This window comes from Brachyhypopomus gauderio, unplaced genomic scaffold, assembly GCF_052324685.1.
Source record: "Brachyhypopomus gauderio isolate BG-103 unplaced genomic scaffold, BGAUD_0.2 sc92, whole genome shotgun sequence".
NCBI lineage: Eukaryota > Metazoa > Chordata > Actinopteri > Gymnotiformes > Hypopomidae > Brachyhypopomus > Brachyhypopomus gauderio.
In genome coordinates this window covers 913969-933631 of record NW_027506913.1, presented here as the reverse complement: position 1 = coordinate 933631, position 19663 = coordinate 913969, and the positions used below count along the sequence as shown (strand labels likewise).

General features: G+C 42.4%; 29 non-coding genes across 29 annotated transcripts; 15 read left to right on the top strand and 14 right to left on the bottom strand.

Moving 5' to 3' along the window:
- Positions 1–28: 28 nt before the first annotated feature.
- On the top strand, positions 29–100 carry trnaw-cca (transfer RNA tryptophan (anticodon CCA)). Its single transcript has one exon. It is a non-coding gene; the product is annotated as a tRNA-Trp (tRNA).
- A 352-nt stretch (positions 101–452) lies between these two features.
- trnag-ucc (transfer RNA glycine (anticodon UCC)) lies at positions 453–524 on the bottom strand. The gene has a single exon. It is a non-coding gene; the product is annotated as a tRNA-Gly (tRNA).
- Positions 525–1338: 814 nt separating this feature from the next.
- Positions 1339–1410, top strand: trnaw-cca (transfer RNA tryptophan (anticodon CCA)). The gene has a single exon. It is a non-coding gene; the product is annotated as a tRNA-Trp (tRNA).
- Positions 1411–1762: 352 nt separating this feature from the next.
- trnag-ucc (transfer RNA glycine (anticodon UCC)) lies at positions 1763–1834 on the bottom strand. The gene has a single exon. It is a non-coding gene; the product is annotated as a tRNA-Gly (tRNA).
- Positions 1835–2649: 815 nt separating this feature from the next.
- trnaw-cca (transfer RNA tryptophan (anticodon CCA)) lies at positions 2650–2721 on the top strand. Its single transcript has one exon. It is a non-coding gene; the product is annotated as a tRNA-Trp (tRNA).
- A 352-nt stretch (positions 2722–3073) lies between these two features.
- Positions 3074–3145, bottom strand: trnag-ucc (transfer RNA glycine (anticodon UCC)). Its single transcript has one exon. It is a non-coding gene; the product is annotated as a tRNA-Gly (tRNA).
- An 815-nt stretch (positions 3146–3960) lies between these two features.
- trnaw-cca (transfer RNA tryptophan (anticodon CCA)) lies at positions 3961–4032 on the top strand. Its single transcript has one exon. It is a non-coding gene; the product is annotated as a tRNA-Trp (tRNA).
- A 352-nt stretch (positions 4033–4384) lies between these two features.
- Positions 4385–4456, bottom strand: trnag-ucc (transfer RNA glycine (anticodon UCC)). The gene has a single exon. It is a non-coding gene; the product is annotated as a tRNA-Gly (tRNA).
- An 815-nt stretch (positions 4457–5271) lies between these two features.
- trnaw-cca (transfer RNA tryptophan (anticodon CCA)) lies at positions 5272–5343 on the top strand. Its single transcript has one exon. It is a non-coding gene; the product is annotated as a tRNA-Trp (tRNA).
- A 352-nt stretch (positions 5344–5695) lies between these two features.
- On the bottom strand, positions 5696–5767 carry trnag-ucc (transfer RNA glycine (anticodon UCC)). The gene has a single exon. It is a non-coding gene; the product is annotated as a tRNA-Gly (tRNA).
- An 815-nt stretch (positions 5768–6582) lies between these two features.
- trnaw-cca (transfer RNA tryptophan (anticodon CCA)) lies at positions 6583–6654 on the top strand. The gene has a single exon. It is a non-coding gene; the product is annotated as a tRNA-Trp (tRNA).
- A 352-nt stretch (positions 6655–7006) lies between these two features.
- trnag-ucc (transfer RNA glycine (anticodon UCC)) lies at positions 7007–7078 on the bottom strand. Its single transcript has one exon. It is a non-coding gene; the product is annotated as a tRNA-Gly (tRNA).
- Positions 7079–7893: 815 nt separating this feature from the next.
- trnaw-cca (transfer RNA tryptophan (anticodon CCA)) lies at positions 7894–7965 on the top strand. The gene has a single exon. It is a non-coding gene; the product is annotated as a tRNA-Trp (tRNA).
- Positions 7966–8317: 352 nt separating this feature from the next.
- Positions 8318–8389, bottom strand: trnag-ucc (transfer RNA glycine (anticodon UCC)). Its single transcript has one exon. It is a non-coding gene; the product is annotated as a tRNA-Gly (tRNA).
- Positions 8390–9204: 815 nt separating this feature from the next.
- trnaw-cca (transfer RNA tryptophan (anticodon CCA)) lies at positions 9205–9276 on the top strand. Its single transcript has one exon. It is a non-coding gene; the product is annotated as a tRNA-Trp (tRNA).
- Positions 9277–9628: 352 nt separating this feature from the next.
- On the bottom strand, positions 9629–9700 carry trnag-ucc (transfer RNA glycine (anticodon UCC)). Its single transcript has one exon. It is a non-coding gene; the product is annotated as a tRNA-Gly (tRNA).
- An 815-nt stretch (positions 9701–10515) lies between these two features.
- On the top strand, positions 10516–10587 carry trnaw-cca (transfer RNA tryptophan (anticodon CCA)). The gene has a single exon. It is a non-coding gene; the product is annotated as a tRNA-Trp (tRNA).
- Positions 10588–10939: 352 nt separating this feature from the next.
- trnag-ucc (transfer RNA glycine (anticodon UCC)) lies at positions 10940–11011 on the bottom strand. Its single transcript has one exon. It is a non-coding gene; the product is annotated as a tRNA-Gly (tRNA).
- Positions 11012–11826: 815 nt separating this feature from the next.
- trnaw-cca (transfer RNA tryptophan (anticodon CCA)) lies at positions 11827–11898 on the top strand. The gene has a single exon. It is a non-coding gene; the product is annotated as a tRNA-Trp (tRNA).
- A 352-nt stretch (positions 11899–12250) lies between these two features.
- On the bottom strand, positions 12251–12322 carry trnag-ucc (transfer RNA glycine (anticodon UCC)). Its single transcript has one exon. It is a non-coding gene; the product is annotated as a tRNA-Gly (tRNA).
- An 815-nt stretch (positions 12323–13137) lies between these two features.
- Positions 13138–13209, top strand: trnaw-cca (transfer RNA tryptophan (anticodon CCA)). The gene has a single exon. It is a non-coding gene; the product is annotated as a tRNA-Trp (tRNA).
- Positions 13210–13561: 352 nt separating this feature from the next.
- Positions 13562–13633, bottom strand: trnag-ucc (transfer RNA glycine (anticodon UCC)). The gene has a single exon. It is a non-coding gene; the product is annotated as a tRNA-Gly (tRNA).
- An 815-nt stretch (positions 13634–14448) lies between these two features.
- trnaw-cca (transfer RNA tryptophan (anticodon CCA)) lies at positions 14449–14520 on the top strand. Its single transcript has one exon. It is a non-coding gene; the product is annotated as a tRNA-Trp (tRNA).
- A 352-nt stretch (positions 14521–14872) lies between these two features.
- On the bottom strand, positions 14873–14944 carry trnag-ucc (transfer RNA glycine (anticodon UCC)). The gene has a single exon. It is a non-coding gene; the product is annotated as a tRNA-Gly (tRNA).
- An 815-nt stretch (positions 14945–15759) lies between these two features.
- Positions 15760–15831, top strand: trnaw-cca (transfer RNA tryptophan (anticodon CCA)). The gene has a single exon. It is a non-coding gene; the product is annotated as a tRNA-Trp (tRNA).
- A 352-nt stretch (positions 15832–16183) lies between these two features.
- trnag-ucc (transfer RNA glycine (anticodon UCC)) lies at positions 16184–16255 on the bottom strand. Its single transcript has one exon. It is a non-coding gene; the product is annotated as a tRNA-Gly (tRNA).
- Positions 16256–17992: 1737 nt separating this feature from the next.
- Positions 17993–18064, top strand: trnaw-cca (transfer RNA tryptophan (anticodon CCA)). Its single transcript has one exon. It is a non-coding gene; the product is annotated as a tRNA-Trp (tRNA).
- Positions 18065–18416: 352 nt separating this feature from the next.
- trnag-ucc (transfer RNA glycine (anticodon UCC)) lies at positions 18417–18488 on the bottom strand. Its single transcript has one exon. It is a non-coding gene; the product is annotated as a tRNA-Gly (tRNA).
- An 815-nt stretch (positions 18489–19303) lies between these two features.
- trnaw-cca (transfer RNA tryptophan (anticodon CCA)) lies at positions 19304–19375 on the top strand. Its single transcript has one exon. It is a non-coding gene; the product is annotated as a tRNA-Trp (tRNA).
- Positions 19376–19663: the final 288 nt, after the last annotated feature.

The window sequence follows — 19663 nt, the reverse complement described above, 5'->3', positions numbered from 1 at the left end:
ATTATTTTAGCTAGACTTCTACGTATTAGACCTCGTGGCGCAACGGTAGCGCGTCTGACTCCAGATCAGAAGGTTACGTGTTCAAATCACGTCGGGGTCAAAAGCTTCTTTATAGCAACATGAAAATGGGGCCGCAGCTTCAGCATGCAGGTCTCTTTGGCCTCGTTCTGATTTTGAGAAATAACAACGCTTTGTATCACTTCATTTAAAAACGATGTAAGAGTCACGGTCATCTGTGCAGCTGTGAGTAAGGTGTCAATGTAACCAGAACATATTAAAGCACAGTGTTTTTGAAGGTGTTGACTCCTATATCGTTCTGTATTGCATGAGTTATCTCTGAAGGTAAAAAGCAGGAGCAATCTGTGAAACATGAGCTTTGGTTGCCATCAATAAACGTGAGTGGCAAAGTACCACGTTTTGTGAATAACATCAGGTATCCATGTATAAGGAGATGCGTTGGCCGGGAATCGAACCCGGGTCAACTGCTTGGAAGGCAGCTATGCTCACCACTATACCACCAACGCCTACATATGTCTCTTTACCTTGCATCTTGGCCATTGCAGTCTCCCATAACTGGATCGCTTCTCACATGCATAAAAGCACTTATCAAGCCACTACAGCACCTGGCTGCCTTTAAGCCTCTATTATTGCTTTATTCGTGCCACCATCCCTTCAAGATGCCGACAAGACATGCAACAAGAATCTTCTCTGTCAGTCCACAAGGTGGTGGAATGGACTTCCGCTGACAGTCCGTAAGGTCCAATCAATGGTTGTCTTCAACGCAAACTGAAGAATCAAAACTTCATGTAGTCACTAAGACTTGAATACTCATGGAAAAATAAGAAACTAAACTAAAACACATTTACTTTCTTCTCATCTTCGTTCCAATCTTGCCAGGTCTTTAACTTGATGCTATTCTTCACACTCACCAATCTATTGTAACATGAGAATGTTTTTCTTTTCGTTACTTCACTTTCTGAAGTAACTCTGCTCAAGAGCCTTTCTTGAAAGGTCCTCCGTTTTGTTACATCTCAGGTGCATGATAAACAAGAAACGTTACCTTTAGCTGTATTGCCTTTCAAGGGCCGAATCGACAGATACTAACACAGAATCATGCATAGACTACTCAGGTTGAGAAGAAAGCAGAGAGCTCAGGGATTCTGCCTGAAGATTCCCTCCCTTTGGTACGTTCTTCCCTCACCATTACTCTCCTCTTGAATTGGTGAAACTTTAAGGCAGACGAGAGGGAATGAAAAAATCTAAATACATTGGAAGAGCTATTGAACTAAAACATCTGACTGCCTTGTTCCATTTTTTTAGCTAGACTTCTACGTATTAGACCTCGTGGCGCAACGGTAGCGCGTCTGACTCCAGATCAGAAGGTTACGTGTTCAAATCACGTCGGGGTCAAAAGCATCTTTATAGCAACATGAAAATGGGGCCGCAGCTTCAGCATGCAGGTCTCTTTGGCCTCATTCTGATTTTGAGAAATAACAACGCTTTGTATCACTTCATTTAAAAACGATGTAAGAGTCACGGTCATCTGTGCAGCTGTGAGTAAGGTGTCAATGTAACCAGAACATATTAAAGCACAGTGTTTTTGAAGGTGTTGACTCCTATATCGTTCTGTATTGCATGAGTTATCTCTGAAGGTAAAAAGCAGGAGCAATCTGTAAAACATGAGCTTTGGTTGCCATCAATAAACGTGAGTGGCAAAGTACCACGTTTTGTGAATAACATCAGGTATCCATGTATAATGAGATGCGTTGGCCGGGAATCGAACCCGGGTCAACTGCTTGGAAGGCAGCTATGCTCACCACTATACCACCGACGCCTACATATGTCTCTTTACCTTGCATCTTGGCCATTGCAGTCTCCCATAACTGGATCGCTTCTCACATGCATAAAAGCACTTATCAAGCCACTACAGCACCTGGCTGCCTTTAAGCCTCTATTATTGCTTTATTCGTGCCACCATCCCTTCAAGATGCCGACAAGACATGCAACAAGAATCTTCTCTGTCAGTCCACAAGGTGGTGGAATGGACTTCCGCTGACAGTCCGTAAGGTCCAATCAATGGTTGTCTTCAACGCAAACTGAAGAATCAAAACTTCATGTAGTCACTAAGACTTGAATACTCATGGAAAAATAAGAAACTAAACTAAGACACATTTACTTTCTTCTCATCTTCGTTCCAATCTTGCCAGGTCTTTAACTTGATGCTATTCTTCACACTCACCAATCTATTGTAACATGAGAATGTTTTTCTTTTCGTTACTTCACTTTCTGAAGTAACTCTGCTCAAGAGCCTTTCTTGAAAGGTCCTCCGTTTTGTTACATCTCAGGTGCATGATAAACAAGAAACGTTACCTTTAGCTGTATTGCCTTTCAAGGGCCGAATCGACAGATACTAACACAGAATCATGCATAGACTACTCAGGTTGAGAAGAAAGCAGAGAGCTCAGGGATTCTGCCTGAAGATTCCCTCCCTTTGGTACGTTCTTCCCTCACCATTACTCTCCTCTTGAATTGGTGAAACTTTAAGGCAGACGAGAGGGAATGAAAAAAATCTAAATACATTGGAAGAGCTATTAAACTAAAACATCTGACTGCCTTGTTCCATTTTTTTAGCTAGACTTCTACGTATTAGACCTCGTGGCGCAACGGTAGCGCGTCTGACTCCAGATCAGAAGGTTACGTGTTCAAATCACATCGGGGTCAAAAGCTTCTTTATAGCAACATGAAAATGGGGCCGCAGCTTCAGCATGCAGGTCTCTTTGGCCTCGTTCTGATTTTGAGAAATAACAACGCTTTGTATCACTTCATTTAAAAACGATGTAAGAGTCACGGTCATCTGTGCAGCTGTGAGTAAGGTGTCAATGTAACCAGAACATATTAAAGCACAGTGTTTTTGAAGGTGTTGACTCCTATATCGTTCTGTATTGCATGAGTTATCTCTGAAGGTAAAAAGCAGGAGCAATCTGTAAAACATGAGCTTTGGTTGCCATCAATAAACGTGAGTGGCAAAGTACCACGTTTTGTGAATAACATCAGGTATCCATGTATAATGAGATGCGTTGGCCGGGAATCGAACCCGGGTCAACTGCTTGGAAGGCAGCTATGCTCACCACTATACCACCAACGCCTACATATGTCTCTTTACCTTGCATCTTGGCCATTGCAGTCTCCCATAACTGGATCGCTTCTCACATGCATAAAAGCACTTATCAAGCCACTACAGCACCTGGCTGCCTTTAAGCCTCTATTATTGCTTTATTCGTGCCACCATCCCTTCAAGATGCCGACAAGACATGCAACAAGAATCTTCTCTGTCAGTCCACAAGGTGGTGGAATGGACTTCCGCTGACAGTCCGTAAGGTCCAATCAATGGTTGTCTTCAACGCAAACTGAAGAATCAAAACTTCATGTAGTCACTAAGACTTGAATACTCATGGAAAAATAAGAAACTAAACTAAAACACATTTACTTTCTTCTCATCTTCGTTCCAATCTTGCCAGGTCTTTAACTTGATGCTATTCTTCACACTCACCAATCTATTGTAACATGAGAATGTTTTTCTTTTCGTTACTTCACTTTCTGAAGTAACTCTGCTCAAGAGCCTTTCTTGAAAGGTCCTCCGTTTTGTTACATCTCAGGTGCATGATAAACAAGAAACGTTACCTTTAGCTGTATTGCCTTTCAAGGGCCGAATCGACAGATACTAACACAGAATCATGCATAGACTACTCAGGTTGAGAAGAAAGCAGAGAGCTCAGGGATTCTGCCTGAAGATTCCCTCCCTTTGGTACGTTCTTCCCTCACCATTACTCTCCTCTTGAATTGGTGAAACTTTAAGGCAGACGAAAGGGAATGAAAAAAATCAAAATACATTGGAAGAGCTATTGAACTAAAACATCTGACTGCCTTGTTCCATTTTTTTAGCTAGACTTCTACGTATTAGACCTCGTGGCGCAACGGTAGCGCGTCTGACTCCAGATCAGAAGGTTACGTGTTCAAATCACGTCGGGGTCAAAAGCATCTTTATAGCAACATGAAAATGGGGCCGCAGCTTCAGCATGCAGGTCTCTTTGGCCTCATTCTGATTTTGAGAAATAACAACGATTTGTATCACTTCATTTAAAAACGATGTAAGAGTCACGGTCATCTGTGCAGCTGTGAGTAAGGTGTCAATGTAACCAGAACATATTAAAGCACAGTGTTTTTGAAGGTGTTGACTCCTATATCGTTCTGTATTGCATGAGTTATCTCTGAAGGTAAAAAGCAGGAGCAATCTGTAAAACATGAGCTTTGGTTGCCATCAATAAACGTGAGTGGCAAAGTACCACGTTTTGTGAATAACATCAGGTATCCATGTATAATGAGATGCGTTGGCCGGGAATCGAACCCGGGTCAACTGCTTGGAAGGCAGCTATGCTCACCACTATACCACCAACGCCTACATAGGTCTCTTTACCTTGCATCTTGGCCATTGCAGTCTCCCATAACTGGATCGCTTCTCACATGCATAAAAGCACTTATCAAGCCACTACAGCACCTGGCTGCCTTTAAGCCTCTATTATTGCTTTATTCGTGCCACCATCCCTTCAAGATGCCGACAAGACATGCAACAAGAATCTTCTCTGTCAGTCCACAAGGTGGTGGAATGGACTTCCGCTGACAGTCCGTAAGGTCCAATCAATGGTTGTCTTCAACGCAAACTGAAGAATCAAAACTTCATGTAGTCACTAAGACTTGAATACTCATGGAAAAATAAGAAACTAAACTAAAACACATTTACTTTCTTCTCATCTTCGTTCCAATCTTGCCAGGTCTTTAACTTGATGCTATTCTTCACACTCACCAATCTATTGTAACATGAGAATGTTTTTCTTTTCGTTACTTCACTTTCTGAAGTAACTCTGCTCAAGAGCCTTTTCTGAAAGGTCCTCCGTTTTGTTACATCTCAGGTGCATGATAAACAAGAAACGTTACCTTTAGCTGTATTGCCTTTCAAGGGCCGAATCGACAGATACTAACACAGAATCATGCATAGACTACTCAGGTTGAGAAGAAAGCAGAGAGCTCAGGGATTCTGCCTGAAGATTCCCTCCCTTTGGTACGTTCTTCCCTCACCATTACTCTCCTCTTGAATTGGTGAAACTTTAAGGCAGACGAGAGGGAATGAAAAAAATCTAAATACATTGGAAGAGCTATTGAACTAAAACATCTGACTGCCTTGTTCCATTTTTTTAGCTAGACTTCTACGTATTAGACCTCGTGGCGCAACGGTAGCGCGTCTGACTCCAGATCAGAAGGTTACGTGTTCAAATCACGTCGGGGTCAAAAGCATCTTTATAGCAACATGAAAATGGGGCCGCAGCTTCAGCATGCAGGTCTCTTTGGCCTCATTCTGATTTTGAGAAATAACAACGCTTTGTATCACTTCATTTAAAAACGATGTAAGAGTCACGGTCATCTGTGCAGCTGTGAGTAAGGTGTCAATGTAACCAGAACATATTAAAGCACAGTGTTTTTGAAGGTGTTGACTCCTATATCGTTCTGTATTGCATGAGTTATCTCTGAAGGTAAAAAGCAGGAGCAATCTGTAAAACATGGGCTTTGGTTGCCATCAATAAACGTGAGTGGCAAAGTACCACGTTTTGTGAATAACATCAGGTATCCATGTATAATGAGATGCGTTGGCCGGGAATCGAACCCGGGTCAACTGCTTGGAAGGCAGCTATGCTCACCACTATACCACCGACGCCTACATATGTCTCTTTACCTTGCATCTTGGCCATTGCAGTCTCCCATAACTGGATCGCTTCTCACATGCATAAAAGCACTTATCAAGCCACTACAGCACCTGGCTGCCTTTAAGCCTCTATTATTGCTTTATTCGTGCCACCATCCCTTCAAGATGCCGACAAGACATGCAACAAGAATCTTCTCTGTCAGTCCACAAGGTGGTGGAATGGACTTCCGCTGACAGTCCGTAAGGTCCAATCAATGGTTGTCTTCAACGCAAACTGAAGAATCAAAACTTCATGTAGTCACTAAGACTTGAATACTCATGGAAAAATAAGAAACTAAACTAAGACACATTTACTTTCTTCTCATCTTCGTTCCAATCTTGCCAGGTCTTTAACTTGATGCTATTCTTCACACTCACCAATCTATTGTAACATGAGAATGTTTTTCTTTTCGTTACTTCACTTTCTGAAGTAACTCTGCTCAAGAGCCTTTCTTGAAAGGTCCTCCGTTTTGTTACATCTCAGGTGCATGATAAACAAGAAACGTTACCTTTAGCTGTATTGCCTTTCAAGGGCCGAATCGACAGATACTAACACAGAATCATGCATAGACTACTCAGGTTGAGAAGAAAGCAGAGAGCTCAGGGATTCTGCCTGAAGATTCCCTCCCTTTGGTACGTTCTTCCCTCACCATTACTCTCCTCTTGAATTGGTGAAACTTTAAGGCAGACGAGAGGGAATGAAAAAAATCAAAATACATTGGAAGAGCTATTGAACTAAAACATCTGACTGCCTTGTTCCATTTTTTTAGCTAGACTTCTACGTATTAGACCTCGTGGCGCAACGGTAGCGCGTCTGACTCCAGATCAGAAGGTTACGTGTTCAAATCACGTCGGGGTCAAAAGCTTCTTTATAGCAACATGAAAATGGGGCCGCAGCTTCAGCATGCAGGTCTCTTTGGCCTCATTCTGATTTTGAGAAATAACAACGCTTTGTATCACTTCATTTAAAAACGATGTAAGAGTCACGGTCATCTGTGCAGCTGTGAGTAAGGTGTCAATGTAACCAGAACATATTAAAGCACAGTGTTTTTGAAGGTGTTGACTCCTATATCGTTCTGTATTGCATGAGTTATCTCTGAAGGTAAAAAGCAGGAGCAATCTGTAAAACATGCGCTTTGGTTGCCATCAATAAACGTGAGTGGCAAAGTACCACGTTTTGTGAATAACATCAGGTATCCATGTATAATGAGATGCGTTGGCCGGGAATCGAACCCGGGTCAACTGCTTGGAAGGCAGCTATGCTCACCACTATACCACCAACGCCTACATATGTCTCTTTACCTTGCATCTTGGCCATTGCAGTCTCCCATAACTGGATCGCTTCTCACATGCATAAAAGCACTTATCAAGCCACTACAGCACCTGGCTGCCTTTAAGCCTCTATTATTGCTTTATTCGTGCCACCATCCCTTCAAGATGCCGACAAGACATGCAACAAGAATCTTCTCTGTCAGTCCACAAGGTGGTGGAATGGACTTCCGCTGACAGTCCGTAAGGTCCAATCAATGGTTGTCTTCAACGCAAACTGAAGAATCAAAACTTTATGTAGTCACTAAGACTTGAATACTCATGGAAAAATAAGAAACTAAACTAAAACACATTTACTTTCTTCTCATCTTCGTTCCAATCTTGCCAGGTCTTTAACTTGATGCTATTCTTCACACTCACCAATCTATTGTAACATGAGAATGTTTTTCTTTTCGTTACTTCACTTTCTGAAGTAACTCTGCTCAAGAGCCTTTCTTGAAAGGTCCTCCGTTTTGTTACATCTCAGGTGCATGATAAACAAGAAAAGTTACCTTTAGCTGTATTGCCTTTCAAGGGCCGAATCGACAGATACTAACACAGAATCATGCATAGACTACTCAGGTTGAGAAGAAAGCAGAGAGCTCAGGGATTCTGCCTGAAGATTCCCTCCCTTTGGTACGTTCTTCCCTCACCATTACTCTCCTCTTGAATTGGTGAAACTTTAAGGCAGACGAGAGGGAATGAAAAAAATCAAAATACATTGGAAGAGCTATTGAACTAAAACATCTGACTGCCTTGTTCCATTTTTTTAGCTAGACTTCTACGTATTAGACCTCGTGGCGCAACGGTAGCGCGTCTGACTCCAGATCAGAAGGTTACGTGTTCAAATCACGTCGGGGTCAAAAGCTTCTTTATAGCAACATGAAAATGGGGCCGCAGCTTCAGCATGCAGGTCTCTTTGGCCTCATTCTGATTTTGAGAAATAACAACGCTTTGTATCACTTCATTTAAAAACGATGTAAGAGTCACGGTCATCTGTGCAGCTGTGAGTAAGGTGTCAATGTAACCAGAACATATTAAAGCACAGTGTTTTTGAAGGTGTTGACTCCTATATCGTTCTGTATTGCATGAGTTATCTCTGAAGGTAAAAAGCAGGAGCAATCTGTAAAACATGAGCTTTGGTTGCCATCAATAAACGTGAGTGGCAAAGTACCACGTTTTGTGAATAACATCAGGTATCCATGTATAATGAGATGCGTTGGCCGGGAATCGAACCCGGGTCAACTGCTTGGAAGGCAGCTATGCTCACCACTATACCACCAACGCCTACATATGTCTCTTTACCTTGCATCTTGGCCATTGCAGTCTCCCATAACTGGATCGCTTCTCACATGCATAAAAGCACTTATCAAGCCACTACAGCACCTGGCTGCCTTTAAGCCTCTATTATTGCTTTATTCGTGCCACCATCCCTTCAAGATGCCGACAAGACATGCAACAAGAATCTTCTCTGTCAGTCCACAAGGTGGTGGAATGGACTTCCGCTGACAGTCCGTAAGGTCCAATCAATGGTTGTCTTCAACGCAAACTGAAGAATCAAAACTTTATGTAGTCACTAAGACTTGAATACTCATGGAAAAATAAGAAACTAAACTAAAACACATTTACTTTCTTCTCATCTTCGTTCCAATCTTGCCAGGTCTTTAACTTGATGCTATTCTTCACACTCACCAATCTATTGTAACATGAGAATGTTTTTCTTTTCGTTACTTCACTTTCTGAAGTAACTCTGCTCAAGAGCCTTTCTTGAAAGGTCCTCCGTTTTGTTACATCTCAGGTGCATGATAAACAAGAAACGTTACCTTTAGCTGTATTGCCTTTCAAGGGCCGAATCGACAGATACTAACACAGAATCATGCATAGACTACTCAGGTTGAGAAGAAAGCAGAGAGCTCAGGGATTCTGCCTGAAGATTCCCTCCCTTTGGTACGTTCTTCCCTCACCATTACTCTCCTCTTGAATTGGTGAAACTTTAAGGCAGACGAGAGGGAATGAAAAAAATCAAAATACATTGGAAGAGCTATTGAACTAAAACATCTGACTGCCTTGTTCCATTTTTTTAGCTAGACTTCTACGTATTAGACCTCGTGGCGCAACGGTAGCGCGTCTGACTCCAGTTCAGAAGGTTACGTGTTCAAATCACGTCCGGGTCAAAAGCTTCTTTATAGCAACATGAAAATGGGGCCGCAGCTTCAGCATGCAGGTCTCTTTGGCCTCGTTCTGATTTTGAGAAATAACAACGCTTTGTATCACTTCATTTAAAAACGATGTAAGAGTCACGGTCATCTGTGCAGCTGTGAGTAAGGTGTCAATGTAACCAGAACATATTAAAGCACAGTGTTTTTGAAGGTGTTGACTCCTATATCGTTCTGTATTGCATGAGTTATCTCTGAAGGTAAAAAGCAGGAGCAATCTGTAAAACATGAGCTTTGGTTGCCATCAATAAACGTGAGTGGCAAAGTACCACGTTTTGTGAATAACATCAGGTATCCATGTATAATGAGATGCGTTGGCCGGGAATCGAACCCCGGTCAACTGCTTGGAAGGCAGCTATGCTCACCACTATACCACCAACGCCTACATATGTCTCTTTACCTTGCATCTTGGCCATTGCAGTCTCCCATAACTGGATCGCTTCTCACATGCATAAAAGCACTTATCAAGCCACTACAGCACCTGGCTGCCTTTAAGCCTCTATTATTGCTTTATTCGTGCCACCATCCCTTCAAGATGCCGACAAGACATGCAACAAGAATCTTCTCTGTCAGTCCACAAGGTGGTGGAATGGACTTCCGCTGACAGTCCGTAAGGTCCAATCAATGGTTGTCTTCAACGCAAACTGAAGAATCAAAACTTTATGTAGTCACTAAGACTTGAATACTCATGGAAAAATAAGAAACTAAACTAAAACACATTTACTTTCTTCTCATCTTCGTTCCAATCTTGCCAGGTCTTTAACTTGATGCTATTCTTCACACTCACCAATCTATTGTAACATGAGAATGTTTTTCTTTTCGTTACTTCACTTTCTGAAGTAACTCTGCTCAAGAGCCTTTCTTGAAAGGTCCTCCGTTTTGTTACATCTCAGGTGCATGATAAACAAGAAAAGTTACCTTTAGCTGTATTGCCTTTCAAGGGCCGAATCGACAGATACTAACACAGAATCATGCATAGACTACTCAGGTTGAGAAGAAAGCAGAGAGCTCAGGGATTCTGCCTGAAGATTCCCTCCCTTTGGTACGTTCTTCCCTCACCATTACTCTCCTCTTGAATTGGTGAAACTTTAAGGCAGACGAGAGGGAATGAAAAAAATCAAAATACATTGGAAGAGCTATTAAACTAAAACATCTGACTGCCTTGTTCCATTTTTTTAGCTAGACTTCTACGTATTAGACCTCGTGGTGCAACGGTAGCGCGTCTGACTCCAGATCAGAAGGTTACGTGTTCAAATCACGTCGGGGTCAAAAGCTTCTTTATAGCAACATGAAAATGGGGCCGCAGCTTCAGCATGCAGGTCTCTTTGGCCTCGTTCTGATTTTGAGAAATAACAACGCTTTGTATCACTTCATTTAAAAACGATGTAAGAGTCACGGTCATCTGTGCAGCTGTGAGTAAGGTGTCAATGTAACCAGAACATATTAAAGCACAGTGTTTTTGAAGGTGTTGACTCCTATATCGTTCTGTATTGCATGAGTTATCTCTGAAGGTAAAAAGCAGGAGCAATCTGTAAAACATGAGCTTTGGTTGCCATCAATAAACGTGAGTGGCAAAGTACCACGTTTTGTGAATAACATCAGGTATCCATGTATAATGAGATGCGTTGGCCGGGAATCGAACCCGGGTCAACTGCTTGGAAGGCAGCTATGCTCACCACTATACCACCAACGCCTACATATGTCTCTTTACCTTGCATCTTGGCCATTGCAGTCTCCCATAACTGGATCGCTTCTCACATGCATAAAAGCACTTATCAAGCCACTACAGCACCTGGCTGCCTTTAAGCCTCTATTATTGCTTTATTCGTGCCACCATCCCTTCAAGATGCCGACAAGACATGCAACAAGAATCTTCTCTGTCAGTCCACAAGGTGGTGGAATGGACTTCCGCTGACAGTCCGTAAGGTCCAATCAATGGTTGTCTTCAACGCAAACTGAAGAATCAAAACTTTATGTAGTCACTAAGACTTGAATACTCATGGAAAAATAAGAAACTAAACTAAAACACATTTACTTTCTTCTCATCTTCGTTCCAATCTTGCCAGGTCTTTAACTTGATGCTATTCTTCACACTCACCAATCTATTGTAACATGAGAATGTTTTTCTTTTCGTTACTTCACTTTCTGAAGTAACTCTGCTCAAGAGCCTTTCTTGAAAGGTCCTCCGTTTTGTTACATCTCAGGTGCATGATAAACAAGAAAAGTTACCTTTAGCTGTATTGCCTTTCAAGGGCCGAATCGACAGATACTAACACAGAATCATGCATAGACTACTCAGGTTGAGAAGAAAGCAGAGAGCTCAGGGATTCTGCCTGAAGATTCCCTCCCTTTGGTACGTTCTTCCCTCACCATTACTCTCCTCTTGAATTGGTGAAACTTTAAGGCAGACGAGAGGGAATGAAAAAAATCAAAATACATTGGAAGAGCTATTGAACTAAAACATCTGACTGCCTTGTTCCATTTTTTTAGCTAGACTTCTACGTATTAGACCTCGTGGCGCAACGGTAGCGCGTCTGACTCCAGATCAGAAGGTTACGTGTTCAAATCACGTCGGGGTCAAAAGCTTCTTTATAGCAACATGAAAATGGGGCCGCAGCTTCAGCATGCAGGTCTCTTTGGCCTCGTTCTGATTTTGAGAAATAACAACGCTTTGTATCACTTCATTTAAAAACGATGTAAGAGTCACGGTCATCTGTGCAGCTGTGAGTAAGGTGTCAATGTAACCAGAACATATTAAAGCACAGTGTTTTTGAAGGTGTTGACTCCTATATCGTTCTGTATTGCATGAGTTATCTCTGAAGGTAAAAAGCAGGAGCAATCTGTAAAACATGAGCTTTGGTTGCCATCAATAAACGTGAGTGGCAAAGTACCACGTTTTGTGAATAACATCAGGTAGCCATGTATAATGAGATGCGTTGGCCGGGAATCGAACCCGGGTCAACTGCTTGGAAGGCAGCTATGCTCACCACTATACCACCAACGCCTACATATGTCTCTTTACCTTGCATCTTGGCCATTGCAGTCTCCCATAACTGGATCGCTTCTCACATGCATAAAAGCACTTATCAAGCCACTACAGCACCTGGCTGCCTTTAAGCCTCTATTATTGCTTTATTCGTGCCACCATCCCTTCAAGATGCCGACAAGACATGCAACAAGAATCTTCTCTGTCAGTCCACAAGGTGGTGGAATGGACTTCCGCTGACAGTCCGTAAGGTCCAATCAATGGTTGTCTTCAACGCAAACTGAAGAATCAAAACTTCATGTAGTCACTAAGACTTGAATACTCATGGAAAAATAAGAAACTAAACTAAAACACATTTACTTTCTTCTCATCTTCGTTCCAATCTTGCCAGGTCTTTAACTTGATGCTATTCTTCACACTCACCAATCTATTGTAACATGAGAATGTTTTTCTTTTCGTTACTTCACTTTCTGAAGTAACTCTGCTCAAGAGCCTTTCTTGAAAGGTCCTCCGTTTTGTTACATCTCAGGTGCATGATAAACAAGAAACGTTACCTTTAGCTGTATTGCCTTTCAAGGGCCGAATCGACAGATACTAACACAGAATCATGCATAGACTACTCAGGTTGAGAAGAAAGCAGAGAGCTCAGGGATTCTGCCTGAAGATTCCCTCCCTTTGGTACGTTCTTCCCTCACCATTACTCTCCTCTTGAATTGGTGAAACTTTAAGGCAGACGAGAGGGAATGAAAAAAATCAAAATACATTGGAAGAGCTATTGAACTAAAACATCTGACTGCCTTGTTCCATTTTTTTAGCTAGACTTCTATGTATTAGACCTCGTGGCGCAACGGTAGCGCGTCTGACTCCAGATCAGAAGGTTACGTGTTCAAATCACGTCGGGGTCAAAAGCTTCTTTATAGCAACATGAAAATGGGGCCGCAGCTTCAGCATGCAGGTCTCTTTGGCCTCATTCTGATTTTGAGAAATAACAACGCTTTGTATCACTTCATTTAAAAACGATGTAAGAGTCACGGTCATCTGTGCAGCTGTGAGTAAGGTGTCAATGTAACCAGAACATATTAAAGCACAGTGTTTTTGAAGGTGTTGACTCCTATATCGTTCTGTATTGCATGAGTTATCTCTGAAGGTAAAAAGCAGGAGCAATCTGTAAAACATGAGCTTTGGTTGCCATCAATAAACGTGAGTGGCAAAGTACCACATTTTGTGAATAACATCAGGTATACATGTATAATGAGATGCGTTGGCCGGGAATCGAACCCGGGTCAACTGCTTGGAAGGCAGCTATGCTCACCACTATACCACCAACGCCTACATATGTCTCTTTACCTTGCATCTTGGCCATTGCAGTCTCCCATAACTGGATCGCTTCTCACATGCGTAAAAGCACTTATCAAGCCACTACAGCACCTGGCTGCCTTTAAGCCTCTATTATTGCTTTATTCGTGCCACCATCCCTTCAAGATGCCGACAAGACATGCAACAAGAATCTTCTCTGTCAGTCCACAAGGTGGTGGAATGGACTTCCGCTGACAGTCCGTAAGGTCCAATCAATGGTTGTCTTCAACGCAAACTGAAGAATCAAAACTTCATGTAGTCACTAAGACTTGAATACTCATGGAAAAATAAGAAACTAAACTAAAACACATTTACTTTCTTCTCATCTTCGTTCCAATCTTGCCAGGTCTTTAACTTGATGCTATTCTTCACACTCACCAATCTATTGTAACATGAGAATGTTTTTCTTTTCGTTACTTCACTTTCTGAAGTAACTCTGCTCAAGAGCCTTTCTTGAAAGGTCCTCCGTTTTGTTACATCTCAGGTGCATGATAAACAAGAAAAGTTACCTTTAGCTGTATTGCCTTTCAAGGGCCGAATCGACAGATACTAACACAGAATCATGCATAGACTACTCAGGTTGAGAAGAAAGCAGAGAGCTCAGGGATTCTGCCTGAAGATTCCCTCCCTTTGGTACGTTCTTCCCTCACCATTACTCTCCTCTTGAATTGGTGAAACTTTAAGGCAGACGAGAGGGAATGAAAAAAATCAAAATACATTGGAAGAGCTATTGAACTAAAACATCTGACTGCCTTGTTCCATTTTTTTAGCTAGACTTCTACGTATTAGACCTCGTGGCGCAACGGTAGCGCGTCTGACTCCAGTTCAGAAGGTTACGTGTTCAAATCACGTCCGGGTCAAAAGCTTCTTTATAGCAACATGAAAATGGGGCCGCAGCTTCAGCATGCAGGTCTCTTTGGCCTCGTTCTGATTTTGAGAAATAACAACGCTTTGTATCACTTCATTTAAAAACGATGTAAGAGTCACGGTCATCTGTGCAGCTGTGAGTAAGGTGTCAATGTAACCAGAACATATTAAAGCACAGTGTTTTTGAAGGTGTTGACTCCTATATCGTTCTGTATTGCATGAGTTATCTCTGAAGGTAAAAAGCAGGAGCAATCTGTAAAACATGAGCTTTGGTTGCCATCAATAAACGTGAGTGGCAAAGTACCACGTTTTGTGAATAACATCAGGTATCCATGTATAATGAGATGCGTTGGCCGGGAATCGAACCCGGGTCAACTGCTTGGAAGGCAGCTATGCTCACCACTATACCACCAACGCCTACATATGTCTCTTTACCTTGCATCTTGGCCATTGCAGTCTCCCATAACTGGATCGCTTCTCACATGCATAAAAGCACTTATCAAGCCACTACAGCACCTGGCTGCCTTTAAGCCTCTATTATTGCTTTATTCGTGCCACCATCCCTTCAAGATGCCGACAAGACATGCAACAAGAATCTTCTCTGTCAGTCCACAAGGTGGTGGAATGGACTTCCGCTGACAGTCCGTAAGGTCCAATCAATGGTTGTCTTCAACGCAAACTGAAGAATCAAAACTTCATGTAGTCACTAAGACTTGAATACTCATGGAAAAATAAGAAACTAAACTAAAACACATTTACTTTCTTCTCATCTTCGTTCCAATCTTGCCAGGTCTTTAACTTGATGCTATTCTTCACACTCACCAATCTATTGTAACATGAGAATGTTTTTCTTTTCGTTACTTCACTTTCTGAAGTAACTCTGCTCAAGAGCCTTTCTTGAAAGGTCCTCCGTTTTGTTACATCTCAGGTGCATGATAAACAAGAAACGTTACCTTTAGCTGTATTGCCTTTCAAGGGCCGAATCGACAGATACTAACACAGAATCATGCATAGACTACTCAGGTTATGAAGAAAGCAGAGAGCTCAGGGATTCTGCCTGAAGATTCCTTCCCTTTGGTACGTTCTTCCCTCACCATTACTCTCCTCTTGAATTGGTGAAACTTTTAGGCAGACGAGAGGGAATGAAAAAAATCAAAATACATTGGAAGAGCTATTGAACTAAAACATCTGACTGCCTTGTTCCATTTTTTTAGGTAGACTTCTACGTATTAGACCTCGTGGCGCAACGGTAGCGCGTCTGACTCCAGATCAGAAGGTTACGTGTTCAAATCACGTCGGGGTCAAAAGCTTCTTTATAGCAACATGAAAATGGGGCCGCAGCTTCAGCATGCAGGTCTCTTTGGCCTCATTCTGATTTTGAGAAATAACAACGCTTTGTATCACTTCATTTAAAAACGATGTAAGAGTCACGGTCATCTGTGCAGCTGTGAGTAAGGTGTCAATGTAACCAGAACATATTAAAGCACAGTGTTTTTGAAGGTGTTGACTCCTATATCGTTCTGTATTGCATGAGTTATCTCTGAAGGTAAAAAGCAGGAGCAATCTGTAAAACATGAGCTTTGGTTGCCATCAATAAACGTGAGTGGCAAAGTACCACGTTTTGTGAATAACATCAGGTATCCATGTATAATGAGATGCGTTGGCCGGGAATCGAACCCGGGTCAACTGCTTGGAAGGCAGCTATGCTCACCACTATACCACCAACGCCTACATATGTCTCTTTACCTTGCATCTTGGCCATTGCAGTCTCCCATAACTGGATCGCTTCTCACATGCGTAAAAGCACTTATCAAGCCACTACAGCACCTGGCTGCCTTTAAGCCTCTATTATTGCTTTATTCGTGCCACCATCCCTTCAAGATGCCGACAAGACATGCAACAAGAATCTTCTCTGTCAGTCCACAAGGTGGTGGAATGGACTTCCGCTGACAGTCCGTAAGGTCCAATCAATGGTTGTCTTCAACGCAAACTGAAGAATCAAAACTTCATGTAGTCACTAAGACTTGAATACTCATGGAAAAATAAGAAACTAAACTAAAACACATTTACTTTCTTCTCATCTTCGTTCCAATCTTGCCAGGTCTTTAACTTGATCAGGCCCGTAGCCAGGGGGGATCGAAGGGTTCGTTCGATCCCCCCCCCCCCCCCTCCCCCGCACCCTCCCTCCGTACACGCATGCCCCTCAAGATAGGTAGGCTATTCAATGAATGAATTGTTAATCTCCGGTGAATATATAGACGAACAAATAAGGACAGCAACAACAGACTCACAACAAACTTAAAACAGTGTTGCCAACTCTCACGCAATGAGCGTAAGACGCACGCATTTGACCGTTTTCACGTGCTCACACGCCATACATCCGATTTCTCACGCTGAAAAAAAAATCTAGTTTATTTATCTCCGATCTACATCTATGATTCAATGAGTTACTATTTCGCTCTGGCGCCAACCACCGGCGATCAATCGCTTTAAGCCAGGTTCACACTACACGACTTTTCAGTCGTCAGGTTCAGTCGCCGACTGCTAGATATTAAACATGCTAGATATCTGCCGGTCGTCCGCGATGAGTCGGCGACCAGTCGGCGACGGCTCGGCGAGCGTCTTTCAGCAGTTCACGCTACACGAAATGAGCGAGCGACGAGTGATCGCCGATTTGCCTCCGACCACAGTTTCTGTCGGCGATCTACAAAAAACAGTCGGCGACTAAAAAACCAGCCTAAAATCGTGTAGTGTGAACCGGGCATTAGGCGCAGCATAGACGAAACATATAAGACATAACACCCCCGCCAACGTTTGACACACACACCACACCACCCACCCCCGCCCCCAAATCAAATCTCAGTCCTAGTGATTTTGAAAAGTTGGCAACCTTGCTTATAATGAATAAAATATGTGTAAATTAAAAGGTTTGAAGTGTGCTCGTGTATTTAAGGGGCATTGGAGTAGAGAGCATTAAGTCCACGTTTGGGGGGAAAAAGATCCCCCCCATCAGAATGCTGGCTACGGGCCTGTTGATGCTATTCTTCACACTCACCAATCTATTGTAACATGAGAATGTTTTTCTTTTCGTTACTTCACTTTCTGAAGTAACTCTGCTCAAGAGCCTTTCTTGAAAGGTCCTCCGTTTTGTTACATCTCAGGTGCATGATAAACAAGAAACGTTACCTTTAGCTGTATTGCCTTTCAAGGGCCGAATCGACAGATACTAACACAGAATCATGCATAGACTACTCAGGTTGAGAAGAAAGCAGAGAGCTCAGGGATTCTGCCTGAAGATTCCCTCCCTTTGGTACGTTCTTCCCTCACCATTACTCTCCTCTTGAATTGGTGAAACTTTAAGGCAGACGAGAGGGAATGAAAAAAATCAAAATACATTGGAAGAGCTATTGAACTAAAACATCTGACTGCCTTGTTCCATTTTTTTAGCTAGACTTCTATGTATTAGACCTCGTGGCGCAACGGTAGCGCGTCTGACTCCAGATCAGAAGGTTACGTGTTCAAATCACGTCGCGGTCAAAAGCATCTTTATAGCAACATGAAAATGGGGCCGCAGCTTCAGCATGCAGGTCTCTTTGGCCTCATTCTGATTTTGAGAAATAACAACGCTTTGTATCACTTCATTTAAAAACGATGTAAGAGTCACGGTCATCTGTGCAGCTGTGAGTAAGGTGTCAATGTAACCAGAACATATTAAAGCACAGTGTTTTTGAAGGTGTTGACTCCTATATCGTTCTGTATTGCATGAGTTATCTCTGAAGGTAAAAAGCAGGAGCAATCTGTAAAACATGAGCTTTGGTTGCCATCAATAAACGTGAGTGGCAAAGTACCACGTTTTGTGAATAATATCAGGTATCCATGTATAATGAGATGCGTTGGCCGGGAATCGAACCCGGGTCAACTGCTTGGAAGGCAGCTACGCTCACCACTATACCACCAACGCCTACATATGTCTCTTTACCTTGCATCTTGGCCATTGCAGTCTCCCATAACTGGATCGCTTCTCACATGCATAAAAGCACTTATCAAGCCACTACAGCACCTGGCTGCCTTTAAGCCTCTATTATTGCTTTATTCGTGCCACCATCCCTTCAAGATGCCGACAAGACATGCAACAAGAATCTTCTCTGTCAGTCCACAAGGTGGTGGAATGGACTTCCGCTGACAGTCCGTAAGGTCCAATCAATGGTTGTCTTCAACGCAAACTGAAGAATCAAAACTTTATGTAGTCACTAAGACTTGAATACTCATGGAAAAATAAGAAACTAAACTAAAACACATTTACTTTCTTCTCATCTTCGTTCCAATCTTGCCAGGTCTTTAACTTGATGCTATTCTTCACACTCACCAATCTATTGTAACATGAGAAAGTTTTTCTTTTCGTTACTTCACTTTCTGAAGTAACTCTGCTCAAGAGCCTTTCTTGAAAGGTCCTCCGTTTTGTTACATCTCAGGTGCATGATAAACAAGAAAAGTTACCTTTAGCTGTATTGCCTTTCAAGGGCCGAATCGACAGATACTAACACAGAATCATGCATAGACTACTCAGGTTGAGAAGAAAGCAGAGAGCTCAGGGATTCTGCCTGAAGATTCCCTCCCTTTGGTACGTTCTTCCCTCACCATTACTCTCCTCTTGAATTGGTGAAACTTTAAGGCAGACGAGAGGGAATGAAAAAAATCAAAATACATTGGAAGAGCTATTGAACTAAAACATCTGACTGCCTTGTTCCATTTTTTTAGCTAGACTTCTACGTATTAGACCTCGTGGCGCAACGGTAGCGCGTCTGACTCCAGATCAGAAGGTTACGTGTTCAAATCACGTCGGGGTCAAAAGCTTCTTTAAAGCAACATGAAAATGGGGCCGCAGCTTCAGCATGCAGGTCTCTTTGGCCTCGTTCTGATTTTGAGAAATAACAACGCTTTGTATCACTTCATTTAAAAACGATGTAAGAGTCACGGTCATCTGTGCAGCTGTGAGTAAGGTGTCAATGTAACCAGAACATATTAAAGCACAGTGTTTTTGAAGGTGTTGACTCCTATATCGTTCTGTATTGCATGAGTTATCTCTGAAGGTAAAAAGCAGGAGCAATCTGTAAAACATGAGCTTTGGTTGCCATC